The following is a 15,477-nucleotide window of genomic DNA, read 5'->3' as shown; positions in this document are numbered from 1 at the left end:
AGGGTGGAGGGGAATGAAGGGGCAAATAGAACTGTAATGGCATAATCAATAAAATATATTTAAAAATACTATAAAAGAGAGAACAAGGAAAACCAGTCAAACAATGCAATTAAACAAACAAATAACATGAAGAAGACTAAACAGAAAACAAGAAATTAAAAAATACCAATAATATAATAGAAATGAAAATAATGAAAAATAGTAATGCAAATAAACAATAACATGCAAATTGTCTGGAATAGCCAAGTGAAATATGTCTGTTTTTTAGTTGTTGAGATTAGCCTTATGATGCCTGTTTGGGTCTGACTCTGGTTCTTTCACAGCTGGAGGTCTTAGTGTCTCCCTTAGAGAAATAAAGAAAAAAAAAATGAAAGAAAAGCCTCCTGCTGGCTTTCATCCAGCCAAGCCAGTTTTGCTGGTCTTCCTGATTGCAGCAGACTGAGGGGGGTTGGGTTTCACTTTTTTTCCTTCCTATGGTTTTTTGAGGATAAGGGCCAGGTCTGGTCCACACTCTTCGCAGTTGCCCAGCTTCCAACCCAGTTCCTCAGTTAGCTGCTGGGCCCCCAGTGCCCTTCTTCACCTCCAATCCACCAGTTGTGCCATCCTTTTGGTGCACCAATTAGGGGCAACTCACAGATCACTTTCTTGCTCCTTGCTGTTCTAGGTTGTAGGTTCTCTCAAAGTCTCTTCAGGGTAGTTCAGCTCCCACACTGAGCTAAGGCTTTCTGGAGACTGCTAACTCCCTGAGCCCTTCTGCTTTCATCTGTGAGGGGAGCCTCCTCCTTCCTCTTAGCCAGTCAGTCCTGCTGCTTGGGCTGGGGGCACCCCTGTGACTGTGGTGGCAGGGTGAGGCTATGGGTGGCCTTAAACATGATAGCATGGCTTCTGCTGTTGAGGGGGTGGGGGCAGAGGCAAAGTCTGGGTCGTGGCAGCAGGGGTGGGAGTGCAGTGGATGCAGTGGGGGGCAGCTGTTATGGCTGCAGTGATGGGTGGGCTGCTGAGGCAACCTGGGCAGTGGAGGCACAATCTCTGCCTCTGGGGTGGAAGTGGTAAGGCTGAGGTTTGGGCTGTGGGGGCATGGCTGGGGCAGCCATGAGGGAGAGTTCCCTACACAGCCACCAAGAGACTTTTTTTAAAAAACAAAATCCTCTTGTTCAAGCCTGCCACTCCTAACATGCACCCGGCCTCTTACACAGCCCAACTTTCCAACCAGACTGGAGGCTGTCTGGGTCAGGGTCTGTCACAGTCCAACTCTTTTCCTTTCTCCAGGTGTCCCCCAGCTCCCCAATTTCTCTAGTAATGACCCAGTCATCATCCACAGTCTCAGTGGATGAACACTGCCCCTGTGTGACTGCCTTTGTCTTTATTATCCCCAGGGACTTCAAGCATCCTGGTCCATCCTGGTGCTTCTCTATCCTCCCTGTTTGACAGGGGAGGGAGCTGCTGACCTGGCAGGTTCTGGAGCTGGGGCTGCAGCAGCCCTGGTCCCTGCACTGGTCCCAGGGACATTACTGTCCCAAAGCATTCTCCTTACCATCTATTTTTCAGTTTCCTCTACAATTTTGGCCTCCAACATTTATATATACTGGTATTCCATTGGCTGTTTACTCTGTTCCTCAGAAGATCCTCTAGGCATTCTACCTCTGCACAGGGGCAAGTGGCCTCCACTCCCACCTACCTCACTATGGTCTTTGCACAAATATCTCTCATTGTGATTTTAATCAGCATTTATCTGATAATTAGTGATGCTGAGCATCTTTTCATATGTCTACTGGACATCTTATGTCCTCTTTGGAGAAGTGTCCATACATACAGGCCCTTTGCCACTTTTTAATTGGACTATTTGTTCTTTTTTTTTTTTTTTGGTATTGAGTTTTGCAAGTTCTTTATAAATTTGGATATTAACCTCCTATCAGATCTACTGCTGAATATGTACTCCCATTCTATGGGCTATCTTTTTATTTTGTTGATAAGCTTCTTAACTGTGAAAAAACTTACTTAGTCTGATGTAGTCCCATTTATTTTTTTCTTTTGCTTCTCTTGCCTAATCCAATAAAATATTTCTATGAGCAATACCTGAGATTTTGTTGCCTGTTTTCTTTTACAATGTTTATGGTTTCTGGTGTAACTTTTCTAAATTTCTTTGTTGTTATTTAATTACAGTTGTTCCCATTCCCCGCCCTCCTTGATCTGCCCTTTCCTGCCCATCCTCCATCTCACACATACAGCCCTGCCCTCTACCCATAGTCCTTGTCCATGTCAGGTATTACATTTAAGTCTTTGGTCCATTTTGAATTTATTCTTGTATGTATTGTAAGAAGGTAGTCTAGCTCATTTTTCTGCATGTATCTGTCCAATTTCTCCAACACCATTTGTTGAATAAACTATTTTTAGCATATTGTATATGCTTGCTTTCTAGTTATATATTAACTGACTATAAAGGTATGGGTTTATTTCTGGACTCTCTACTCTGCTCCATTGATCTATGTGTCTGTTGTTATACCTGTACCATGCTGTTTGATTACTATGGTCTTAGAGTATAGTTTCATGTTAGGGAGTGAGTTTCATCCAATTTTGTTCTTATTTCTCAGGATTGCTATTGCTATGGAGGGCCTTTTTGGTCCCATATAAATTTTTGAAATATTTGTTGTAGTTTTGTGAATATGTCATTGGAATTCTGGTAGGATTTGGGTTGAATATATAGATAGCTTTGGGTAATATCAACATTTTAATGATGTTAATTCTTCCTATCTGTGAATATGGTATGTGTTCCCATTTATTTGTGTCTTCTTCAATCTCTTTCTTCAGTGTCTTATAATTTTCCTAGTACAGGTCTTTTACATCCTTGGTTAGGTTTATTTTTTTATAGCAATCATGAATGGGATTGTTTTCTTAATTTCCTTTTCTGATAGTTTGTTATTGGCATGTAAAAATGCAAATGATTTCTGTTTAGTAATTTTGTATCCTGCTACTTTGCTGAATTCATTTAGCAGTTCTAGTAGTTTCGTGGTGGAATTTTTGGGATTTTCTTCATGCAGTGTCATGTCATCTGCAAATAATGACAGTTTTACTTCTTCTTTTCTAATCTGGATGCCTTTTATTTCTTCTTCTTGTCTGAATGCTGTGGCTAGGACTTCCAGTGCTACATTGAATAAGAGAGGTGAAAGTGGATTCCTTGTCTTGTTTCTAATCTTAAGGGGAACACTTACAGTTTTGCTAGTTGAGTATGATGCTAGCAGTGGGTTTGTCATGTATGGCCTTTATTATGGTTAGGTATGTTCCTGCTTATCCCAATTTGCTGACAGTTTTTATCATAAATGGGTGCTGGCTTTTATCAAATGCTTTTTCTGCATCTACTGATGTGACCATGTGGTTATTATCCTTCATTCTGTTTATGTGATGAATCACATTTATTGATTTGCCAACAGTGCACCAACCCTGAATTCCCAGAATAAATCCCAGTTGGTCATGGTGTATATGTCTGATGCACTGCTGAATTCGGTTTGCTAACTTATTGTTGAGGATTTTAAGCAACTATGTTCATCAGGGATATTGGCCTATAATTTTCTTTTTTGTAGTGTCTTTATCTGCATTTGGAATTAGAATAATGCTAAAATAAGTTTTGGAGCCTTCCCTCCTCTAGAATTTTATTAAATAGTTTGAGAAAAAGAGGTGTGAGTTGTTCTCAAAATGTTTGGTAAAATACACCTGTGAAGCCATCTGGTCCAGGGCTTTTGTTTGTTGAAAGTTTTTTTATTACTGCTTCAATTTCAGTATGTGTCATCTGTCTATTCAGATATCCTGATTTAATTTTGGAAGATTGTATGTTTCTTGGAATTTATCCATTTTATCCAGGGTTATCCAGTTTGTTTGCATAGTGTTGTTTATGATTTTTTAATAATCTTTGTATTTCTTTGGTGTCCATTGTTATTTCTCTTCTTTCATTTCTGATTTATTTATTTGGGTCCTTTCTCTTTTTTTCTTGATGAGTCTGGTTAAAGGTTTGTCAATCTTGTTTATCCTTTCAAAGTACCAGCTCTTGGATTCATTGACATTTTGTGTCATTTTTAGACTCAATTTTGTTTATTTCTGCTCAGAAATAAATGCTGTGAAGATGTCAATTAGATACATTTGATCTAGTGCATTATTTAAGATCCCTGTCTTTGTATTGATTTTCTGCTTGGAAGATCTATCCATTGAAGTCAATGGGGTGTTAAAATCCCCAACTAAGACTATATTTCTGTTGATCTCTCCTTATATGTCCACCAAGATTTGTTTTACATATTTAGGTGTTCCTATGTTGGGAGCATAAATGTTTGTGAGGGTTACATCCTCTTATTGGATTGATCCCTTTATTGTTATGTAGTGTCCTTCTTTGTCTCTTACTATAGCCTTGGTTTTAAAATCTGTTTTGTCAGCTATAAGTACTGCTACCCCAGCTATTTTTTCTTTTCCATTTTCATGAAATATCTTTTCCCTACCCTTTACTTTTAGTCTGTGCATATCTTTCTTTCTGAGATTGGTCTCTTGGAGGCAGTATATATATATATATATATATCTTGTTTTCTTATCCTTTCAGCTACCCTCTGTCCTTTGGTTGGAGCATTTAATCCATTTACATTTAAGGTGATTATTGATAGATATGTATGTAGTACAATTTTATGTTGGACTATTTTCCTCTGCTTCCCCCCCCCTTCTCTTTTTCTTCTTCTTCTTAAAGCAAGGGGAAGGTCCATCAAGGAACATGTGTAAAGGACACAAAGACAAAGCCAAAGGGGATAGGTGCAAGGTTGAGAGTCAGGAATGAGTGGGGCAGGGGGTTGTGGTTGAGTAAAAATGGAGACAACTGTACTTGAGCAACAGTAAAAAAAAGAAAAAAAAAGGAATAACAGCCTCCTTTAGTTTTTTCTTTTCTGGAAATCTCATTTCTCTTTTGAATTATAGCTTTGCTGGGTAAAGCAGCCTTGGTTGAATGCCCTTGCTTTCCATCACCTTCTATATTTCATACAACTCATTTCTGGCCTGAAATGTTTCTAATGAATAATCAGAAGAGAGTCTAATTGGTGCTTCCTTGTAGGTAACTACCTGCTTTTCTCTTGTGTTTTTTAGAAAATTTTCCTTGTCTTTAAGCCTTGTGATTTTATTTATGATATGTAGGCCTTGGTGTAGGCCTCTTTGGGTCCAACTTTTTTGGGAATCTCTGAGCATCCAGGACTTGTGTGACTTTTCCTTCAGCAGATTAGGAAAGTTTTCAGACATTATATCTTCAAATAAGTTCTCAATCCTTTACTCTCTCTTTTCTCCTTCTGGTATTCCCATGTTGTAGATGTTGTTATGCTTCATGTTGTCCAAGATGTTTCTTAAGCTCCTCATATTTTTAAACTTGTTTTTCTTTTGGCTGCTCTGCCTAATTGTTTGTTTCTACCTTGCCCTCCAAAACATTTTTTCAATTCTCTGCTTCATGTAACCAATTGTTTATTCCTACCAGTGTATTATTTATCTCAGGTATTGCATTCTTTTCACTGATCGTTTTCACTGATCCTTTTACATGATTTCTATGTTTTTTATTTCATGTTGCTTAGTGTCCTTATAATCATTACTCTAAACTCTGAGTCTGATAAATTGCTTACTTCCATTTCACCTAGTTCTGGAAAATTCTCTTGTTCTTTCATTTGGGATCTATTTCTTTGTCTTCCCATTTTGGCTACTTCTTTGTATTACCTGTCTTTGATGTTAAACTAATGAGCTATTAATTTCTTCAGTTGTTAATCTGATCAATCTGTTGTCAGCAGTCAGGCTTAAGCAGCACAGGATGGGGCTATTGCTTCCCCTCAGGCTAATGCCAGTCAGAGAGGAGTACTGTGCCTGATAGAGATGGCTCCACCGGTATGGGGAATGACTCAGCACATGGATCCTGGTAGTTGTTTCCCTCAGTCCTCTTCCCAGAGCCACCAACCACAGATTCTTCTCAATCATCTTTAATTCACTCTGTCTTCCCTTTGCCAGCACCCATGGTAAGTGGCTACAAATGAAATTTTGTGTGTTGGCTCTTTCAATGGTTCTCTGTATCTCCAGCCATCTCTCCTGGGAGGACAGAACTCCTTTTGTTCTTCACAGCTTGGTGTTATCTGAGTTCCTTTTTAGCTCTGGTGCTATATGTAGGCTGGGGAGCCCAAATTTGTGTTTAGACCCAACACTTCTCAGGGGGAACTCCCCAGCCACTGAAATATCTCTCAGGCACTTCAGCTGCCACCCAATGGGAGCCCAGCCAGCCCTCTTGTGTCTCTTCCATACTCCTTACCAGTCATGTTATGCTGAAGTGTTTTCTTCTGTCTTTCTATGATTGTAAGGCTTTTCTCCAGCTAGTATTCAGTTGGTTATTCAATATATTTTTCTACAATTTAGTTGTAATTCTAGATTGGTCCTGGGTGGAGGTTAGTGTGGCTTTCACCTACTTCTCGACCATCTTGTGTCTCTTAGGAAATGTTTTTTAACAACCACAACTGCCCTGGAAGGTAGCTTAATTGATTAGAACATTGTCCTCATATGCCAAGGTTTTCATTTTGATCCCACCAGGGTACATATAAGAATCAAGCAATGAATGCATAAATAAGTGGAACAACAAATCAATGCCTTCCTCTCTTGTTGTGAACCACTCTGCCTGGTTCTAGGAATTGTAACTCTACCCCCAGTGGCTAAGGAGGAGTCAGTGACCTCTGGAATGGGAGCCGCAGGAGACAAAGCTTGTCTTTGGTAGCAAATGTTGCCTCAGTTTCCTCTCTACCTCCAAAGCATGGTTGGAAGTCCATGACAGGTAAGACCCCTCACAGTGGGGGACAATGTAGACACGACCACTTGGGAGGCCATCATGGAAGGACTCGGGGGGGGGGGGGGGGCTGCAACAAAGAACAATGGACTCTTGCCCTCCAGCTTTGAGATAGCCTAAATCCCCATGTCCTCTGGGAGAAGCACTTCCTGGCTCTAATCCCTTTAAGTCTGAATACCTGTTGGGGAGAGGTGCAGCTCCTTGCCTTGCTAGAGCGTGTCCAGGGGAAAAATCTGGCATCACAAAGACTTCCTGATAAACCTGTGAAATCTGCTCTGCTAAGAGTGCTTTCACTCAATATGTTAAGGGTTTGAGCAAGAAACCCTAAAATGCTTCTTGACAGACTCTGACTCAGACTAAGCCCTCAGATTTCTTTGAAATGTTATCTACTGTTTGATCCTTGCCACCCTGTATTCCTGTGTATTACAACCCAATAAAAGCCCTTGGAGGAAGGGGCTCAATGCCTTTTTCCCCTGAGAAACTGGCCACTGCTCAAGGCCTTTTTCCTCTGGGAAACTGGCCATCTCTCTTCCCCAAGAAGATTGCATCATGTCTCAGTCATGTTTACTTTCATCCGTGGCACACGGGGAGACTTGCAAGGACAGTCGCCCCCACACTCTCTCTCTGCCACTCTCCCTCTAACAAATCAATAAATACTTTTTTAAAGCAACAACCAAATAAAAATTTTCAATTAAAAAATGCCATAATCAAAATAAAAATTTTACCAGAGGCAATCAGTAGTAAACTTGAGGTAACAGAAAACATAAAGAACTTGAAGATACGTTGATAGATACTGTAAAATTTGTTAAAAAAAGAAAGACAAAAACAATAAAGAAAAATAAACAATCTCAGAGAAATTGAGGAAACCATTAAGCATACTGACATTTACCTAATGGCAGCCCTAGGAGGAGAGAAGAAATAAATTTACATAAAAAATATTCAAAGAAGTAATGGCTTAAAAACTATCATTTGATGAAAAATATTAATCTACACATTCAAAAACCTTAATAAACTCCAAAGAGGATAAACACAAAGAAATCTACCCTCAGATAGTTTATGGTCAAAATATTGAAAGACAAATGAAGAAATGTTGAAAATGGCAGGAGAAAACAACTTGTTACACAGTAGGTAACCTCAGTGAGATTAATAACCAATTATTGATTTAAAACAATATAAGCCAGAAGATAGTGGGATGGAAATTAAAAATACTGAAAGAAAAAACTGTCACATAAGGTAAGGGGTCCTTCTTTTTTATACTCACATAGTATTCCATTGTATAAATGAAAAAAAACCTGTCAATCAACAAGAATCTTATGTTTATTTAACATAGTATAAAAAATTCTATTGATAGGAAAGAGGAAGATGAAGCAGGAAGAGGGTGGTGAAGTAGGTGGTAACTGAGCCCACTTACTCAGGCACCCAACTAGGACGCTGAGGTTAAACAAAGTGAACAGTCAACAGAATTTTACATGATATGAAGTTTGGAAGCCAAAGCATACAGAAGATGCTTCAAAATGGGGGGTAAGCAGGTTTTATATATGGACAGGAAAAGTCCTCAGGCACAGTGCAAAAAACTGCAGCTGTGGTGGGGATAGTGTCCAAGAGAGACCAGTCAGAAATAGCAGCCTACTGGCTCCTTCCACTCCTGAGGTGGGGGGGAATCCATGGAACTGGCAGCTGGGTGTGACTTGAACATGCAGAGTTGCTGGGGAGAAACAGGCTACCCACACACATAGCTGGGGGTGCACCCTAGCTGCAGTGGCAGATACCACCAGGACAGTGCCAGAGAATGGGTAGGATTCTGGCTGCACCTGGAGCTGGGGAAAGAAGAGGGGCATGACAAGCCATGACTGTGATGGACTCAACTTGTCAGAGAGTTGAAGTATGTGGAAAGCTGGGCAGTGGCTCAGTGTTGCAGTAGGAGTGCCCAGAAAGGCTTTTTTTTCAAAAGGGCAGTTGAGGCATGCTGAGCAAGATCCCCAAATGTGCAGTTGCCTAGCCAGAAAGGTGGGAGGATTATTGTCACTATCTAGTTCCACTCAGTACACCTGGGCAGTTTGATCAAAGGGTGCATAGTGAGGTGTTTTCTTGGCCCCAGGATGCATGGCACCAAAGTTAGAGTGCAGAGTGCAATCCACATGATGGGTGGATAGTCAGCTGTGAACTGTGCTCTGGACATTAACGGAGGCCAGACTGGGTCCCCTTCCTTGGTGGAACCTCTAGGAAAGCAAGATTGAGCCCAGTTCCCTATTTCTGACAGTGAAAGGGAAGATCTTCACGAGTGGCTGGGTAGGCATACCAACCTGCAGGGGCATTTCTGCAAGAGTAACACAGCATGACAAATATAAAAGAGGGCCCATTTTGAACTCCCCATAAGACACAAAGTACATTGGGTCCTAGGGCCATATTTCACTGAAGGCCATCAAAGTGGGAAGTTAAGAAAGGGTGTAACAAGGGGAATCAGGGTACCACCAAGCCTTGGCTCACACAGAGAGCTACAGTCTACACCAAGCACCGGAGAGCTGACACACTACAGATTGCCCCCCCCCATGAAACAGCTATTTAATCAGAAACTATACATTATTGGAAATAAACTAGGACAGACTAAGGTGAAAGGTGTAGGGGCAGGGGGAACATGTTCACAGTTTTCCCAGAAGCCTGAACAGTGCCTCCCAGGGGAGACACAGAGACCTCATCCTCTCAGTTCCAACAGAATCTCCCTCTAGAGGCAGGGGAAGGAGATACAGGCAGTGTTGCCAGAAGTTGAATGACCTACCCCAGGACCTTGAACTGATAAAAAAACAGAGGGGAATCCAGAAAGAAGTCAGAAGGTGAACATCAACAGCTGAGATGACGTTCACCTCACTCTTCCTCAGAACTTGTGTGTTTTTTGTTTCTCTGTCTTCTTCTTTTCCCCCCTTTCATATAGCATTTTAATATTTCTTCTTCACTCAAATTCCTACTAACTCACTACCCTTGGTCTTTTATTTTTTATTCTTTTATTCAGATTATATAGTTTTTCATAGTATTGTTATTTCAAATCCCACATAACAACCTTCACTGGTATTACTCCATTCTTCCATTTTCCTTACCTTTCTTACTGTTGTAAATTTTATCTTCTCTCACACTACATCATATCCTTATTCTTGACTCTTCCTACTTCTCCTCCCAACTAACCTCGAATAATCACTCTTCCTTTTTTAGGTCAGCTCACATTCTTTTTCCACTCTTATAATAGTCTTATTTTCTTTTCACCTTTAGAAATTGTGGCTAGTTGGGTGAAGATACCATGGTTATTGCTATTCTTCTCCATTGGAACTCCTATTCGTTTGTAGTTTAAGTCCTATAGGATACTCTTCCCTTGTCTAACTCCATTTTGCCTCCCCCCTGCCCTTGATCACTTGAGTGAATAATTTTATTTTAATTTTTTCCCCTCTTAGCCTGGGCTTTACTCATTACTCTTAATAGTTTCCTCCCCCATCCACTCAAAAACATTTTTCTTACTGTAGACATATCATATGCAGTTTTCTCTTTTGTACAATATTCTTATTCCCTTTCCACTTGTATTAATCATCATTCAGCTGTCATTGCTATTAACCCTGCTGTAGTTTTTCTACAATTTTGTTCCCATTGGTCCAATACCTTTTTAATTTTGCTGCAAACCTCATAATATACTTTTCCTTTTTCTTACTCCATTTTTGCCAGCACCCTTTGCTGTTTTACTTACATTTAAACTTTTTATCTCCCTTTCTTCATCTTGGTTCTATCCTTACCCTTATAAATTCTCCTCCCTCTTCTCACTCAAAAATATTTTTCTATCTTTTAGTCATCTAATATTCCCTTTTTCCTATCTTAAAATATTCTTAATCTCTCTTCATCTTTGTTAATTTTTGATCAATTGTGGTTGATATTGCTGATGCAGTTGAGAGGGGTTCTTTTGGCTGGCATGAGTTTAGTTTTCTAGAATACTACTTTGTTAACCAACACCCGTACAACAGCATACATTATGAGGTGGGAGTTGTGACTACCTGTAAGCCAGCCAGAAGGGAGAACCCACCAACAAAGGAGCCACCAATAGGCAAAACCCAAGTATAACATGAGAGCCCACACAAACTGAATAAACAGCCTCCCTAGAGCATCTAGAAATGGTGATCAATGAGACTGCTCCAATGAATCCCACAGAATTTCTACCACAGAAGTCAACCACACAAAGACAGGTAGGCAAAGCAGAGTATCCTGAGGTACAGAAACAAACAAATAGAGTTAACTAAAATGAGAAGACAAGGAAACAATCCCAAATCAAAAGGAATGAAAGAATCCCTAGAAAAAGAGCTAAATGAAATTGAGGCAAGCAATCTATCAGACATATAGTTCCAAAAAAGGTTACAAGTGCCCGCCAAGAGTGAGGTGTAGGTAGACACACTTTGCCTCCTTGCACAAACAAAATAAGGACGACAACAATAATTCAGAAACAAAAAAACAACCAGTACCGACAGGAAATTGAACTGTATGGAAGTCCAACAACCAAGGAGTTAAAGAAGAAATATCCATCCAGACCAGTAGGAGGGGCAAAGTTGGGCAGCCTGATAGAGAGGAGTCACGGCAAAGCAGTGGCTGGTGGATCCCCAGACATACAAGGCAGCAGCTGGCAGACGCAGCAAGGTGGCAGATTGTGCAGGGCCATGGGGCACAAGGCAGCTTGTGGACCAAGCAGTCCCACACTCACATGCAGATAAACCAGGCGAAACTGGGGAGCGAGACATATCACACAACCCAGGGTCCCAACGCAGGAAAATAAAGCTTCAAAACACCAACTGAAAATACCTACAAGGGTTGAGGTGCCAGGAGAAACTCCCAACCTCATAGAAGAGTTTGATAGTGAGACCCACAGGATCCTAGAATGTACACAAACCCACCCACAGGAGAATCAGCACTAAAAGGGTCCAATTTGCTTGTGGGTAGTGGGGGAAGTGACTGAAATCTGCCAGAGAGCAGAGCAAGCACCATTGTTCCCTCTCACACCCCTCTTCCACATACAATGTCACAACACAGCCAGCTATGTGGGTTAGCTCACTCAGGAGAACACCTAAGGCTCTGTCCCTGATATGTAACAGGTACACTGAGACAAAAAAAAAATGGCCCAAATGAAAGAACATACAAAAGCTCCAGAACAAATACAAGTAAGCAACAAAGAGATAGCCAAACTATCAGATACACAATTCAAAAACACTGGTAATCAGGATGCTCACAGAATTGGTTGAATTTGGTTGCACACTACATGAAAAAATGAAGGCTATGCTAATTGAAATGAAGGAAAATGTGCAGGGAATCAATAGTGATGGGAAGAAAACTGGAACTCAAATCAATGGAGTGAACCAAAACAAAGAAAAACATCCAATCAGAAAAGAATGAAGAAACAAGAATTCAGAAAAATGAGGAAAGGCTTAGGAGCCTTCAGAACATCTTTAAACGTTCCAATGTCTGAATTATAGGGATACCAGAAGGAGAAGAGGAAGAGCAACAAGTGGAAAACTTATTTCAACAAATAATAAAGGAGAACTTCCTCATTCTGGCAAAGGAAATAGACTTCCGAGAAGTCCAGGAAGCTCAGAGAGTCCCAAAGAACTTGGACCCAAGGAAGCACACACCAAGACACATCATAATTAAGTTACCCAAGATTAAAATGAAGGAGAGAATCCTAGAAGCAGCAAGAGACAAGAAGACAGTTACATACAAATGAGTTCCCATCGGCCTGTCAGCTGATTTCTCAAAAGAGACCTTACAGGCAGGAAGGGGCTGGAAAGAAGTATTCCAAGTCAAAAAAGGCAAGGACCTACAACCAAGATTGCTCTATCCAGCAAAGCTTTCTTTTAGAATGGAAGGGCAGATAAAGTGCTTCCCAGATAAGGTCAAGTTAAAGGAGTTCATCATCACCAAGCCCTTATTATATGAAATGTTAGAGGGACTTATTTAAGAAAAAGAAGATAAAAACTTGTGCAGTAAAATGACAGCAAACTCACAATTATTAACAACCACACCTAAAACAAAAACAAAAACAAACTAAGCAAACAACTAGAACAGGAACAGAGCCACAGAAATGGAGATAACATGGAGGGTTAGCAACAGGGCAATCAAAGGAGGAAAGAGGGGAGAAAAGGTACAGAGAAGAAGTAGCATAAATGGTAGGTAGAAAATAGACAAGGGAGGAGGGTAAGAATAGTATGGGAAATGTAGAAGCTAAAGAACTTATAAGTATGACACATGGATATGAACAAAAGGGGGAGAATGTGGGTGGGAGGGGGAGTGCAGGGTGGAGAAGACTGAAGGGGGGAAATGGGACAATTGTAATAATATAATCATTAAAATATATTTTTAAAAAGTTACAAGTATGCTCAAGGATCTTAGTGACTGCAAGAAACTGACTGGAAATTACAACAGCATAGAAAAAGAAACAGAAACTATAAATAAGAACCAAGAATAAATGAAGAATACAACATCTAAAATAAAAGATGCACTAGAAGGAATTACAAGTGGGGTGGATGAAGCAGAGGACCAAGCAGTGAGCTAGAAGACATGGTAGAAAGAAATTCCCAGGCAGAACAACACAATGAAAAAAGACTCAAAAATTATGAGGATAGTTTAAGGGTACTTCAGGACAGCATGAAACATAACAACATTTGCATCATAGTAATACCAGAAGGAGAAGAAAAGGAGCAAGGGAGAGAAAACCTATTTGAAAAAATAATGACAGAAAACTTCTCTAACCTGGAGAGGGGAAAATCCATGCAATGTTAGGAAGCACAGAGGGTCCCAATCAAGAAGAACCCAAACGGGCCTGCTTCAAGACACATCATACTAAAAATGCAAATGTTAAATACAAAGAGAGAATCATAAAATGAGCAAAGGAGAAATAGTAACATACAAGGGAGCTCTGATAAGGCTAGCAGCTGATTTCTTAACAAAAACACTACAAGCCAGAAGGGAATGGCAGGAAATATTCCAAGTAGTGAAAAGCAAAGGCCTGCAACCAAGACTACTCTACCCAGCAAGGCTGTCATTTAGAATGGAGGGTGAGACTGCTAGGATTATATCCTAAGAATCCTAAAACATCAATTTCAAAGAACCTATGCACCACAATGTTCATAGCAGCACAATTTACAATAGCCAAGAGTTGGAAACAGCCTAGGTGCCCGACAGTAAATGAATGGATCAAAAAATTGTGGTACATATACACAATGGAATTCTATGCAGCAGAGAGAAAGAAGGAGCTACTACCCTTTGCAACAACATGGATGGAACTGGAAAGCATTATGCTGAGTGAAATAGGCCAGGTGTTGAAAAACAAATACCGTATGATCTCACCTCTAACAGGAAGCTAAACAACTAAATGAACAAGCAAGCAGAATAAAAACAAAGACACTGAAATAGAGAACAAGGGGACAGTGACCAGAGGAGAGAGAGAAGGGAATTTAAGGGGGAAGGGGGAGGGATTTGGGGGAACAAATGTGAGGGACGCAGGGAAGAGGCCTGGGGGGGTGGGGGAGGTGGGGAGGTGGGGAGCGCGGGATGGGGGGTGGGCTTAGATGGGAGAAATATACAAAAAACTGTACTTGAAAAATAACTAAATTTAAAAAATTTTAAAAAAATAAATAAAATGGAGGGTGAGAATCTTCCAGTCAAGATGATAACATAGGCAGACATGGCTTGACTCTTTGCACAGCCCCATCAAAATTACAACTAAAATATAAAAAACCATCACCCAGGAACATCAGAAATAGACTTGAATGAGAGTCTGACAACTATGGAATTGAGGAAACCACATCCATCCAGACTGGTAACAGAGGCATAGACATGGAATAGGCTGGCCTCACACCCACATGAATAAAAATTCATGTGGGATATCCTGGAAGCCAGGAGCCTCAGACCTGATGTGGACCCCAGCTCATGGAGTCTGCCATAGGGTGGATGAAGTATGAGAAATTCACACGAACTACTGAGTCCTGTGAAAGAAAAGGGACATGGCTTCTCTCTCAAGAGGAGAAAATGCCTTGGGCCTTGCCTTGACTGGCCTTTATTTATTTTCTGGGCACATTACATGATGGTCCTCATTTATGATACATAGTTTCACTTTAGGTGGTTACCTTTTACAGAAAACAAAGGAGATGATGCCACTGATCACATCACAGAAGAAGGATATTTGAAAATGCAAAGGGAAAAGTGGTTGAACTGGTTACACTCATCCTTGGAAGGTTTAACATGGATTTTAGGAAGTTATAGTAAGCACTCTCTGTTTGAATTCAGGGTGAGGGTGTTTTAGCAAAAGCAAGTCTCATAGCAGTCTAGGTACAATGCAGGCCTGATTCCCAATTGGAAAACCTTTCTATGGGCGTGGTCCTGAGTGCCACTCACTCCCCTCTGGTTTTCCACGTGGAGGCTGAGCTACAATTCCACACCATGTGAAGTGGTTCTCTATACAGATCTATACCAGGATCTTCAGCCCAAGATTCCAGTTCCAGGAAGATGAGTCCCCACAACTTCTGCCTGCAAAAACCAGGAGGGATTGTGTTGGCTATAGAAGGCTGTCATAGCCCTAAGAAGTTCCTCTTGGGGAGCCTACTCAGCCTACACATAGACTCACCTACTCAGACTTG

This window comes from Artibeus jamaicensis, unplaced genomic scaffold (genome assembly GCF_021234435.1).
Source record: "Artibeus jamaicensis isolate MK-2021 breed Jamaican fruit bat unplaced genomic scaffold, CSHL_Jam_final contig_468, whole genome shotgun sequence".
NCBI lineage: Eukaryota > Metazoa > Chordata > Mammalia > Chiroptera > Phyllostomidae > Artibeus > Artibeus jamaicensis.
This window is presented reverse-complemented; position numbering follows the sequence as displayed.